The following is a 13,801-nucleotide window of genomic DNA, read 5'->3' as shown; positions in this document are numbered from 1 at the left end:
TTTATCTCAACCCATATCACCACAGATCTCAGAAGTAAATACAGTTCTTATCTAGTGGTATTCTACTTGTATCCAGAATACTGTATTAATTAAAAGTTTACTATGTTCACTTTTGTATTCCCGTGCTTCTTTTTTTGCTCATGCATGTATCCTTAGTATAAATGTGTTGCTTTTAAAGTTGTCTGTGACTTTTAGAAATAAATTTCAAAAAAAAAGACAAAGAAGTGATATGAATTGGGATGGAGGAAGTCAAACTATCCCTATTTGCAGATGACTTGATTATATATATATATAATCAAAAATATCCCATGTAGAGACTATTGGAAGTCATAAAAGAATTTGGTAAAGTGGCAGGATATAAAACCAACACAAAAACATCAATGTATACACAGACAATGCCACAGCTGAGAAAGAAATTCTAAGATCAATTCCATTCACAATACTTACAAAAAAATCAAATACCTTGTAATAAATTTAACCAAGGATGTCAAAATTCTCTATGATGAGAATTACAAAACATTACAGAAAGAAATAAGATAAGACACAAATATGGAAGAAACCTCCATGTTCATGGATTGGAAAAATCAATATCATCAAAATGTCCATACTGCTGAAAGAAATTTATAGATTCAATGAGATACCAATCAAAATACCAAGGACATTCTTCTCAGATAGAGAAAAAATGATGCTGAAGTTCACATGTGTACACAATAGACCCTTCATAATGAAAGCAAACTTATACAACAAAAATGAAGCTGGAGACATCACAATACCAGACTTCAAAACATACTAGAGGGCAGTTATAATCAAAACAGCCTGGTACTGGTACAAAAACAGATGGATAGATCAATGGAACAGAATAGAAATGCCAGAAATCAATCCATACATCTGCAATCAAGGTATCTTTGACAAGGAGCTAAAATCAATCCTTGGTGCAGGGACAATCTCTTCAACAAATGGTGCTGGGAAAACTGGATTTCCACATGCAAAAGTATGAAGCAAGGCCCCCTACATTACACCTTACACAAAAATCCACTCAAATGGCTTAAAGACCTAAATCTACATCCTGATACCATCGAATTATTGGTGAACACTGAGGAAACCCTGTAAGAATAATCATTCCAAAGAGTTCTTGGAAAAGCCCCCAGAGGCACAGGAAATCAAAGCCAAAATTGAAAACGAGATCATATCAAATTGAGAAGCATATAAAGAGTTATCTGTACTCCCATGTATATTGCAGCTCAATTCAGAATAGCTAAGATAAGGAATCCACACAGATGTCTGTCAACTAAAGACCAGGTAAAAAAATTATGGTGTAATAGTATACAACTGTGTAGTATCCAGGCTATGTCCAACTGACAACACCTAAGTTTCCATACTCAAATCCTCTAAGCATAAACTACATATGATGCAGTCTCACATACATAAATGTGTCCTGTATCCCTAGAGTGATCTAGACCTCACACAGGGCAAACTATAGCCAAAGAAATTTTTAAAAGTTCACAGGACAAATGGAATTAAAAAGTAAGCTAATTTTGATACAATTGTTAACAATCAGTACCTAGTTTTTAAATGGAATTTTTGAAGACTTCCTCATGCACCCTAGTCCCTACTATTGATAACATATAGATGGCTATGCTCTTCCTGAATGCATGTTCTACTTTCTCACTTGATTTCACCAACACAGAAAAGCTGTAGGAAATAAAAGGAGTAGCCATTAGGAGGTCAGGCCTCAATATCAGTAGTCGCTGGATTCCACACTCCCCTTACTTCTCAAAACTGAGTTCAGCTAAGGCAAGGAGAAAAGGGTATCTCTTTGTTTTCTATTCCTAAACCTCAATCCTAAAACATTGAAATGCAGAAGAGAAAAGTAGAAATCTACCTCAACTGCTGTTCGAGGAATTGGAAGGGAGCTTGGAAGAGAGTGTCAGAGACCATACTGGAAGTGGAAGCCACGCAGAGGTAAAACAGTGTGAGGGAGAATGTCAGAGTCATGTGAGGGTGTACAGTACATACATGTCAGAAATTTCAGTGTGAGGAGTCATGGGAAAGCTTAAAGAGGCACTCAGGAAGGGTTGAGGCCAGTGGTAACAACGGAAGATTAGTTATGTAGAGAGGGCTTTGGCAAAGAAGGGAATATAGTAAGCATAATTGCAACAGGTTTCTCACATTTAGAAGAAGGAGTTAAAATATGGACTGGGAGGGAAACCATGGTATTATTGGCATTGGCCAAAAGAGTATGAAGCCATGATCTCTAATCAGGTATAGATATATAAATCTCAATAAATATATGAAGACACATCAATAAGTTTATGAAAATGGTGGGCATTGTGGTAGAGCAATTAAGCTGCCCTTTGGGATGCTTGCATCTTGTATAAGAGTGACTGGGTTCAAGTCCTGGATCTGCTTCTGATTTTGGCTTCCTGGTAATATTCTCCATGGAAGTAGCAGGTGATGGCTCAAGTACTTGGGTCCCTGCTCCCACATATGACACCTAAACTGATTTCTAAGCTCCTGGATTTGCCTTGGACAAGCCCTGTCTACTGTAGGCATTTGGGAACTGAACCAGTAGATAGAGAATCTCTCCCTCCCTCCCTCTCTTCCTCTCTTCCTCCTTCCCTCCCTCCCCCTTCCCTCTCTCTCAATTCTATTGCTCTGCTTTTTAATTAAAAAGTTTAAAAATCCAACTTTTTACAAAATTCATGCAAACTAGAATTAAATGATAAGTTTACTTTGGTGCAAAATGTCTTTGAAATCAATTCATATTTTTGAATATGAATTTTACAATAATAAATATTGTCTTACAATATTACAATAGTACATATTGTCTTTGACTTGTTATAAAGATCTCTTGTAAGCATGGACAAAATTTTTGTACCAAAATCAAATTTTTTTATTCATCTTGCTACAACCTTTGAAGGTATCTGAATGTGTACAGAAATATGTACACGCACATATATACAGGAGCATTTTTTCAGTTCTAAGGAAGACCAGGGAGCTCCAAGAGTCAGTAGCAATGTGTACTTCTAGCATCTGGTTACTTCCAAAATATCACTCTGCACTAAAAGAACCAATGAACCTTGGAGAAATAGTTGACTGCAGGATTATGGCAGAGAAAACACTAGATGATCCTCAAACACATACTGGAAGGCAAAGAAGTCCTCAAAAAGCAAGGAGGACATAGGATACCAAGTCTCCTTGAAAGGACTCTCATTGGCCAATAAATGATGATCATGTTGTCATATAACGTGATAAGTAAAATAGGAAAGCATGAGTTCATAAAAATAAAAATAAAGCTGATGAGGGATATTTATACAAAATACAAAATATTCTCCACAGAATGCTTCTTTTTTTTTTGAAAGGCAGGGTGGATAGTGAGAGAGAGAGAAGAGAGAAAGGTCTACCTTTTTGCCGTTGGTTCACCCTCCAATGGCCGCTGTGGCCGGCGCACCGCGCTGATCCGAAGCCAGGAGCCAGGTGCTTCTCCTGGTCTCCCATGTGGGTGCAGGGCCCAAGCACTTGGGCCATCCTCCACTGCCTTCCTCGGCCATAGCTGAGAGCTGGTCTGGAAGAGAGGCAACCGGGATAGAATCCAGTGCCCCAACTGGGACTAGAACCCGGTGTGCCAGCACTGCAAGGCGGAGGATTAGCCTGTTAAGCCACGGCGCCAGCCCACAGAATGCTTCTTAATTATAACAGATCACAATTTGATAATGGAGACGCATGTCAGACATCAAGTTAACAAAAAGTACAACATCAATAGTAAGATAAATCAACGTGATGCAGCAGTTGGAAGGATAAACAGAAAACAAAGAATCTTTTCAGTGACATTTCTGTTTTAAAAAGATTTATTTATTTGTTTGAAAGTCAGAGTTACACAGAGAGAGAAGGAGAGGCAGAGAGAGAGAGAGGTCTTCCATGCGATGGTTCACTCCCCATGTGCTTGGGACCTGCACCCGCATGGGGGACCAGGAGGAAGCACCTGGCTCCTGGCTTCGGATAGGTGCAGTGTGCCGGTCACGGCATGCCAGTCATAGCGGCCATTTGGGGGGGCGGGGTGAAACAACGGAAAGAAGACCTTTCTCTCTCTCTCTCTCTCTCTCTCTCTCTCTCTCTCTCTCTTTCACTAACTCTGCCTGTCAAAAAAAAAAAGAAGACACTATTACTAGATATAGCTGGGTTAAAATCCTGAATAGCATGCATACTCTTCTGATAATAGTTTTTTTTATTTTTTTAAGATTTATTTATTTATTTGAAAGAGTTACACAGAGAGAGGAGAGGCAGAGAGAGAAAGAGAAAGAGAAAGAGAGAGAGAGAGAGAGAGAGAGAGAGAGAGAGAGAGAGGTCTTCCATCCACTGGTTCACTCCCCAGATGGCTGCAACAACAGGAACTGTGGCAATCTAAAGCCAGGAGCCAGGAGCTTCTTCTGGGTCTCCCACAAGAGTGCAGGGGCCCAAGGACTGGGACATCTTCTACTGCTATCCAAGGCCATAGCAGAGAGCTGGATCGGAAGAGGAGCAACCAGGACTACAACCAGCACCCATATGGGATGCCGGCACTTCAGGCCAGGTCATTAACCTGCTATGCCACAGTGCCGGCCCCCTGATAATAGTTTTAATAATAACTATGAATTTGGGGTTCAAAAATGCAATGCATATAAATGTCTTTGCACAATGGTAGGTGTCCAATAAAGGGACATTAGTGTTGTTAATACAAGACAAAGAGGAAATGATTTTCTGAAAAGCCCCTGTAAAGCAGTTTATGGCAGCTCTGGGTTCCTAATTTACATTTTTATCTCACTTAGTCCAGCTGAATGGATAACTGTATTTCCAGTTCACACATGAGGAAACAAAGACTCAGAGGCACTCAGCTCCTTGGGCCCTGCCTCCCTCCACCATGTAGGGTGGCCAATTTCCTTCCTGACTGATTCCACCTCAGCCATTGGGCTACATATGCATGTTTATTGCCAGTTTTCTTTTAAGGTTATGTGACTTTTAACAAAAGGTACTCAGCCTTAAGCAATAATTGAATCTGTCTAGATTACCCAAATTTATTTCATAATATATTTTTAAATGTTTATTTTAAAGAGAAAAAGCATAGCCCTGTGGGGGGTAGGGAGGGTGACAGGGGGTGACAGGAAGGAGTGCCTTAGATTAAAAAAAATGCATCTCATCAGGAAATCTACAGATTAGGAAAATCGAGAGACATAGTCCAAATCTTAAGAGAGAAAAAAAAAACTATCAACCACAATACTGTAACCTCCAGAGTTCTCATTTATGAATGAAGGTGAAATAAAGACCTTCATAACAAACAGCAATTGAAAGAATGTGTCACCATTCATCTAGCCTTACAAAAGATGCCTAAGGATGTGCTACACACAGAAACACAGAAAGATAGTCATCATTGTGAAAGAATATGCAGGCAGAAAATCTCCCAGAAAATCTCTGAGTCCAAAGTAAACAACATGAATATTTATGAGAAAAATGACAGGGCTGAGCCAATATTAATCAGCATATGAAAGTTATCTGAATACCCATGTTTATGGCAGCTCAGTTCACAATAGCTAAGATATGAAATCAACCCAGATGCCCATCAACCATTGACTGGAGAAAGATTATGGTAGATATAAACTATGGACTACTGCTCAGATATAAACAAAAATGAAATCCTATCTTTTGCAACAAAATGGATGCAACTGGTAACCTTCATACTTAGTGAAATAAACCAGTTCCAAAACGGACAGATATCATGTTTTCCCTGATCTGCAGTAACTAACAGAGCACCTAAAATGTAATGTATTGGAATGAAATGGACAATTTGAGATTTGATGATCATTTACAGCCCTTGTTGCTACTGTTGAGGAACAGTGTTTTTTCCTTCATACTATTTGTTGAAGTCTTTACTTAGTGCTGGGTTAACCTTATGAGTGTAAAGTAAACAGAAAATAGATCTTTGTAACAGTTAAAAGTGGGACTAAGAGAGGAAGGATGAAGGGTTGAAGCATTGGTGGGAGGCAGTATAGGGTGGGAAGTATCACTGCTCTTCAATCTGTGTATATGAAATTCATGGAGCTTGTATACCTTAAATAAAGAGTAAAAGTAGGCCGACACCGTGGTTCAACAGGCTAATCCTCCGCCTAGTGGCGCTGGCACACCGGGTTCTAGTCCCGGTCGAAGTGCCGGATTCTGTCCCAGTTGCCCCTCTTCCAGGCAAGCTCTCTGCTGTGGCCAGGGAGTGCAGAGGAGGGTGGCCCAAGTACTTGGGCCCTGCACACCATGGGAGACCAGGAGAAGCACCTGGCTCCTGCCATCGGATCAGCATGGTGTGCCGGCCGCAATACGCCGGCAGCAGGAGCCATTGGGTGGTGAACCAACAGCAAAGGAAGACCTTTCTCTCTGTCTCTCTCTCTCTCACTGTCCACTCTGCCTGTCAAAAATAAAAAAAAAATTTAAAAAAAGAGTAAAAGTAAAAATAAAAATAAACAATTGCAGCTCAAAGCCTCTTGTGAAACACAAGGCCAGAGAAACTGGCAGGAAGCAGGGCTACAAATGACTCTTGCAAATGTCCCCAAAATGTAAGGTATTCTTTTCCAAATCTGCACCTTGACAGATGCTACTCCCTTTTCCAAGCACTTCCATTGATGACCAGGCAAATTATCCTCACTATTCAAACTCCAGCTCAAGGTTCTCCCTTTTTAGTAGCTTTTCCTCACATCCCCTCATAATGTTTATTGCTCAAGTGTGATTGATTGCAACATGATAATTTCTATCTCGTTCTATTATCAGATGTTAAGCACCCATTTTTCTTACTATCAGGAATTTTCAATGAGTTATGGCAGTGTAAGTGTGTGTGTGTGTGTGCGTATGCATTTTCTGTGTTAAAAAAGCATATCTGCAACATCTAACTTAAAACTAACCTTCAAATTGAAGTAATACTATTGTTTTTCTCTCTGATTCGTGTTGCCTCTGCCTTTTAGAGCGCTGTCTTCCTTATTGCCCACTGCAGAACTTTGGTCGTGTTCAGACAGAAAAGGAAGTTTAGCAAATGGCTGGACTGTTTTTCTTACTCCCAAAGTTTGGTAAGCTGACACTTCTGTTGAATGATTAAGATGTATTTAAATCAGTAACATGTACCTGAATTGTGTTACTTGATGAATAACCATTTTAATGAAGTTTGCTTTGGGAATGGAAATGTAAGAAAACAGAATGTGAACCTGGTGATTTATGTATTAACTATAGGTCAACAGAGGATTATATAAAATTACTAAATAAATTCATAATTATTGACCCAGGTCAATATTCTAACAAAAAAAAAAGAAGCATATCTGATGTGCCAGTTCTTTGACTTGCTTCTTGTCAGACACTCTAATGCATTTGAGAATACCAAACAGAGCTAGGGAAGGAGCATTCTATTAGCTCCGTAATTTGGAGGGAGCTTGAGTTACAAAAAGCTGAGAACACTGATCTAGATCCTTAAGGATAAAGACCACATTATATACATTTGTAGGTTTCCCAAAACGCCACTCTGTGTTAGTTATGAAGTAAGTAAAGTAAGACAGGAAGCTAAGTAAGTGGGAGTGAAAGTTTACTGAATGAATTACTGTGCCCCAAAACACAATGTGAGCTGATATGTAAGCAATCAGAACGTGATAGAACAGAACAACTGCCCAAGCACCAAAGAAAGTTTGTTTCTTTTTCTATTCTTTCTCCTTGTCCATCACATTCTGTCCTCCCCAGTGACTCTGTGTGTGTGTGTGAGAGAGAGAGAGAGACAGAGACAGAGAGAAAGAGAAAGAGAGAGGCTGAGAAAGAAGGATAATTTCTGTGAATATTATTAAAGGTATTAATTTAGGGACTAGTGTTTGGACTTCTGCATCCAATCATCACTCAGATCGGAAACTTCCCAAATCAAGTCATACAATGAGTAATAAATTACAAGAATGCAGAGGGTCTAAAGAGGCTGACTGACGGCCTCTGAGCTGCTGGTGACCATTTTTGACAAGCCCATCATGCCTTTTGATTTTACTCATAGCTGTCAGGTATAAACACAATGTTGAACACAGCAAAGCAATCCCACTGGGCCTGCAGTGTGGTGCAGTGGACAAAGCTACCACCTGTAGAGATGGCATCCCACGTGGGTGCTGGTTTGTGTCCCAGCAGCTCCACTTGTGATTCAGCTCCCTGCTAATGCACCAGGGAAAGTAATGGAAGATGGTCCAAGTCCTTGGGCCCCTGCACTCATGAAGGAGACCCAGAAGAAGCTCCTGGCTCCTGGCTTTGGAATGGCCCAGCTCCAGCCATTGTAGCCACATACAGAGTGTACCACTGGAGGGAATATTTCACTGTCTCTGTCTTTGTAACTCTCACTTTCAAAAAAAAAAACGAATCTTTTGTAAATCATGGCTCCTCAAGGTATATCCCCAAGATAGGAAAAGCCAATCCAAGGAAGCAAAGAGAATTTTCTTCGAAATAGTTCTTGTCATGAAAGTCATCAATTAAAACTGAACAGAATTAAGTGGACAAAATGGGACTCATGTCAAGTCTTGTGTATCTGTCAAAGGCACTCAGTTCTGCAAGGGTTACACCTCTCTCATGCAAACGATTGCAAATCACAGTGATTTAGGGAAGCTAGGCAGGAAGATAGGTGGGAATAAATACACTGGAGATATCCTCACAATTTCTTATCTAGATTTGCACCTTAATTCCACCCTTACACATCAATCCAGTATACCTACTTTCCCAGGATGCACTTGTGTCTAGGACCAGGGAAGAAAAGACAAGACACTTAATGAACATATGGAATTCAAAACTCCATATGAAGGCAAATGAAACTCCCAGAACTTCTCAAACACACTACATACCACTCAAACGCCATATCATTTATAATTCACTGAGGAAATCAATCCCTACTGCACAAAGGGAACTTTGCATGTGGGAGTGGTTGTTTTAGCTTCTTGTCTTGCTCTTGGCCTTTTTCTCCAACTCTCTTTAGGTTCCCCTCTGGCCTCTCATGTTATGTCTTTGTCCTGGTGAGTGTGCCCACTCTCATGTGTGAATGTATATTTATGCTCACTTTAAATATACATTTAAAAATTGTTATTAAGAATAATAAATCAATTACATATCAACATGAATAACTTCACCAAATTTTTTTTTTTTTTACAAATTTTGGTTTTTAACAATTTGGCAAGGTCCGGAAGACAGCTTGATTCTCAAGCATTTGTGTGCTTGCTGCTTCTGCATCTTCAATGTCCCTTTCCCAGGAGAAGTGTGTAAACACAATGCACACTCAGCAGCAGCGGCGTGGGGCACAGCCCCCCCTTCCCGCCACCTGAAATGCTCTCGTCACTCTGCCCCCCCACTTCCCACCTCACCTGTGGGCCACGCTGCAATCCTGGATGGCCGAGGGAGCCACTCACCCAGCTTCCCAGTCACCTGGGTAGTCAGACCTCCCATCCCCCAATTCTCTCTCCAGTCCAGGCCTAAACTTGAGGCCTCCCTGCCAAGATGCTTGGCTGACCCCTCCACCTGGGTGTCTCCTCACATGCTCACAGTCCACTGCAGCCACGCGGGTCACTGCTGCACGTACAGCTCCGCCTCCGCCCTTCTGGGCCCCTGGTCGACGCTACTCCAGGCTACCGCGTCCCCAAGTCCCCTTGACCCGGAACCTGCTGCCCCGCAGGTCAGACATGGCATGGGAGCCAGGACGGCGAAACGGGACAATAAAGTCAACTTTCCCAACTGCCTGACAACTCCAAAATAAACAGTGCTTGGGAGTCACAGGGCCTGCCCGGTCCCCGCGCCCCAAGGCGCCTGCACCCGGTAATGCCTGATCATCCTTCTGCACAGGAGACAATTAGGGCAAGGCCGCCCGCGCACCCAGCCCGCAGACTCCCGGGACCCCAGCGCTGCCTCGCTCGCGACCCGGGCCCTCCAGGAGCCAGCCAGCAGCAAGCATAGGGCGCCCCGCAGCCCCCCCCCCCCCAGCACGCAGCGCCCTGGGGCCTCGGCCAAGATCCCAGCCCCAGGCCCACCAGACCTCCGGCACCGCGGCCCCGGGGCTGCGCCCGGCCAGCAGCGGGCGGCTCAGGACGCGCTGAACTCACATGTTGTTGAAGTGGAACAGGTCGTCGCAGGTGAAAGCCCGGAGCATGGTCATGTCGCCATCACCACCCTAGCTCCTCCTGAAACCGGCTCTCTTCGACCCTCTTGTTTAATACTAAGAGTTTAAATGCTCTGGCCTGTTTACCTTCTGTGCCTCATCCATCACTATGTGTTCTTGCTCCCTGCCTACTAAGCCCTTCTTCAACTATACTGAATTTTCTGATTCAACAGAGTTCTGTCAAGAATTAACTGAATAAAGTTTTGTTAAATGTTAAAAATGAAGCCCTCATTTGGTCCCGAATCTCTTCATCTCTCTCTTCTCTGAAAGGCCGTTCCTGAGTCCACAAGTCTGTGTTAAGAACATTTATGTACTCTCAAAGCATCTATGCTTCCATTATTATACCATTCTCAGAGTATCAGAACTGCCTCTTCAGTGTCTGTCTCTCCCAAGGGTTTGCAGGACAGCAGCTGTGTTACAATTCTAATCCCAAGGAATCAGCCAAGTTTCTGGGCCTTAGTTACTGGGGAATAAAAAAAAAAAAAAACCAGCCTCCAGGAGCCAGAAGTTTCCTTCAGGTCTCCCATGTAGTGGGCAGGGACCCAAATGCTTGGGCCATCATCCACTGCTTTTCGCTGGCCACTCATCAGCAGGAAGCTGGATCAGAAGTGAAGCAGCTGGGACTCAAACTGGCACACATATGGGTGTCAGCATTACAGGAAGTGGCTTTATTCATTACACCACCATGCTGGCCCTCTTTCCATTGTCTTAAGATTTGTATTTCTCAGGATAAAATATTATTCTTCCTGTAGTCAATCATCCTGAACCTAAATTAGCTACACATTAGATGCCCATAAGTGATACAGGGATGTGCATTCATATGCATTCTCTGCTTCCAGTTCTCACCACATCATACACATTGGATTGTGTTTCAGTACGGTTTGAACAATCACAGCCTTATCACAGCTACAGAAAATGCAATCTGTATTGACTCACACCTGTAAACCCAATGTCAAAACCTCAAGATGAAGAAGTCATGGTGGAGTTACTAAGAATTAGCAACACCTCTGCTTGCTTTGAAGATGCCAAGACTGGCAGCTGAAGATGCTGAAAGCTCTGTGAGAGGTGGAAGGCCCAATGCTGTGGGTAAATACACATCTCTTCAACAAGTCAATTTCAAAAGGAAGGGTCAAATCCTATGAAGTATCTCACTACACCTCAAATTTCTAAATTCAAATTTGGGGATAACAGCTATCTATGTGGAAATACAGTGCTCCTATAAAGTTTTTCATAAGCTATTAGAACTGTATTTGTTTTAGAATGATGAATTCAATGTTCTCTAGTGATGTTATTCTCTTCCAAAGTACCTTTCCCTCCTAGAATCACTAAGCATGGGCTGAGAAATTGGCTGTGAGGTGGTGGCTTTCTGGTGCATCATGGGAAAGTGTGTGTACTTCATGACGCACACCTCCCAGTGAAACCAGCCAAGTGGGTTTCTTACTAAGATCACAGAAGCATGTTAGTGGAGCTACATTTTAAGTCTTTGTTTATAGATAGGCTTTTAAATGGTAGGGGATTGAGGCAGTATACTTAATCTCCAAATACAAGCCCACAAATCAAGTCGTGCTGTGTATGATAAAGTCAGAATAAAGTAGAATTTGATGAAGGCAAGTTCTGGTAGTAATTCAATTGTCAAAATCCATTGCAGTTCAAATGGATTTCAGTTTTTAGCTCTTGGTATTCAAGTTCGGTTGCCTTTCAGCTGAGAAGCAGAGGAAATGTCTAAGTGTAAATGCCGTAGGAATGGCCAGAGATTCAGAGTAAAGACAATGATAGGCACCACCAATGGAAAAATCCAGCCTTAATGATAGAAACCCAAATCCCCAGTGAGGGGCCACACATTTGGCATCTTTCAAGTCATCAAGAAGTAGTTATATTTTACAAGGACTCTCAGTCAAGCGTCAAGCCAAGTGCATGATTTTTTTGTTGTTGTTCTAAGAAAATACATTTGCTGAACCATTTGTAGGAAAGACAAGGAGAAAGTTATCCATGTTAGGCCCCCTATTCACAACTTCCAACATCACTGCTATCACCACTTCAGATTTAAGAGGTCAACTGCTAACCTTGGGTGTCCATCCTGAGGAAGCGGCAGAGGGGAGGTACTATCTGCTATCTCCTCGCTTAGTTTCTTGACTTCTAACCACTCTTTCCCTTCTCTAGTAGCTCCAGGTCAGAAGTCAGCCTGCTTCACTAGTTCATCAGTCTGCCTTGCAAACCCCCTGGCCCACTCCCCCTCTGTGAGAATCTCACTCAGGTCATGCACACAGGTGAGTACATGTGCCAGCACACAATGTTGCATGGACTGTTGGAACTGAGAACCACAAGCTGCATGCATTAACCAGAATATCATCTGGTGGCCTCTCAGCATCACCCACCCAGGTTGTTGTACTCAATTCAATCTCACGTAATTCCAGAGGAGCATAAAAGGAAAGACATGGGGTCAGAAGACCAGCTGGCCTTCACTGGGCTGTCCCTACCATGTCACCCACTGAAAAGGGTGTCACTATAGCAAATCTCCAACCTCGGGACCAGTGCATCAGACTTCCTCTGGCTGCAGGGCCTCATGTCTCCCTTAGCCTCAGCAGGCACTCCTAGGGCAAACTTGGCCCATGCATATTGCAATGCTGGCCAGGCAGAAGCAGGGCTAGCTCTGCCCCCTTTCCACTGTGTGTTCCTGGAATGTCAATAGCTGCAGCCAGCAACACAAGGCCACAACACACAACACAACTTCCTGTCCTGTGAGTCCAGCCAACCGTGTTAGCAAATGTGTGATGTGATCAGCCTCTGAGGCTTCTATTGGATGCCTTGACCAATGGACTAGCAAATGTGTGATGTGATCAGCCTCTGAGGCTTCCATTGGATGCCTTGACCAATGGACTGCAGTGGAGTGGGGATTGTTCTCCCCAAATGCTTTCTACAAGAGTCAAGATGGCAACTGCTCACCTCTGGTCTTAGAGGGTTTGCTGTTTTCTGGAAGCATGTACTCAGGAGGTGGGTGGTTGGCTGTAGTGGGATAGGTAACACTTCTGAACTATGAGAGGGATTTTCTTTTTTTGTTTTTAAGGACTCTACCTCTGTCTCAGTTTTCTCACTTTGCAGTATACCCATAATATAAGTATAGACTCATAAGATGTCTTGTATTTAGATGACACCTCAAGATTTGGTTCATTCAAAAAGTCATCATCTGCCCTCTGATGTGGGCCTGTTGGAGATATGATGGCAGGAAAGAGTCACTCTAGGAAGAAAATGCTTGAAGGTTCTTCATTAGAAAGAGGAAACTTCAGGGTTAAAAGATTCTGGTCTGAAATGTGGGGAGCTCCCACAGTACCTCCATTCAGCCAAAGCCAGAGATCCTGATGGAACAAAGACATAAGACTCAGCCATTCTTGCTCGCTGTCCAAAAGACGGATGAACATTGGAATTTATTCCTAGCCCTTGAATCTTAATTGGGTCTTACAGTCTATTGCCTTCATACTCCATCCTGCACTGTTTTCCAGATTTCCAAGGGCCCCGCCTGGTTCCATGAATTCATCTCTGCCAGCTACCTTCTTCCTCACCCCCACCCCTCGCCCTCCTAAAATATAAAAAAGGCCTGGCCCCTGGGAGTCAGGCCTCCTGCCACGTGTTCCATCAATGTAC

The sequence above is a fragment of the Lepus europaeus genome, chromosome 20, assembly GCF_033115175.1.
Source record: "Lepus europaeus isolate LE1 chromosome 20, mLepTim1.pri, whole genome shotgun sequence".
Classification (NCBI taxonomy): Eukaryota; Metazoa; Chordata; class Mammalia; order Lagomorpha; family Leporidae; genus Lepus; species Lepus europaeus.
This window is presented reverse-complemented; position numbering follows the sequence as displayed.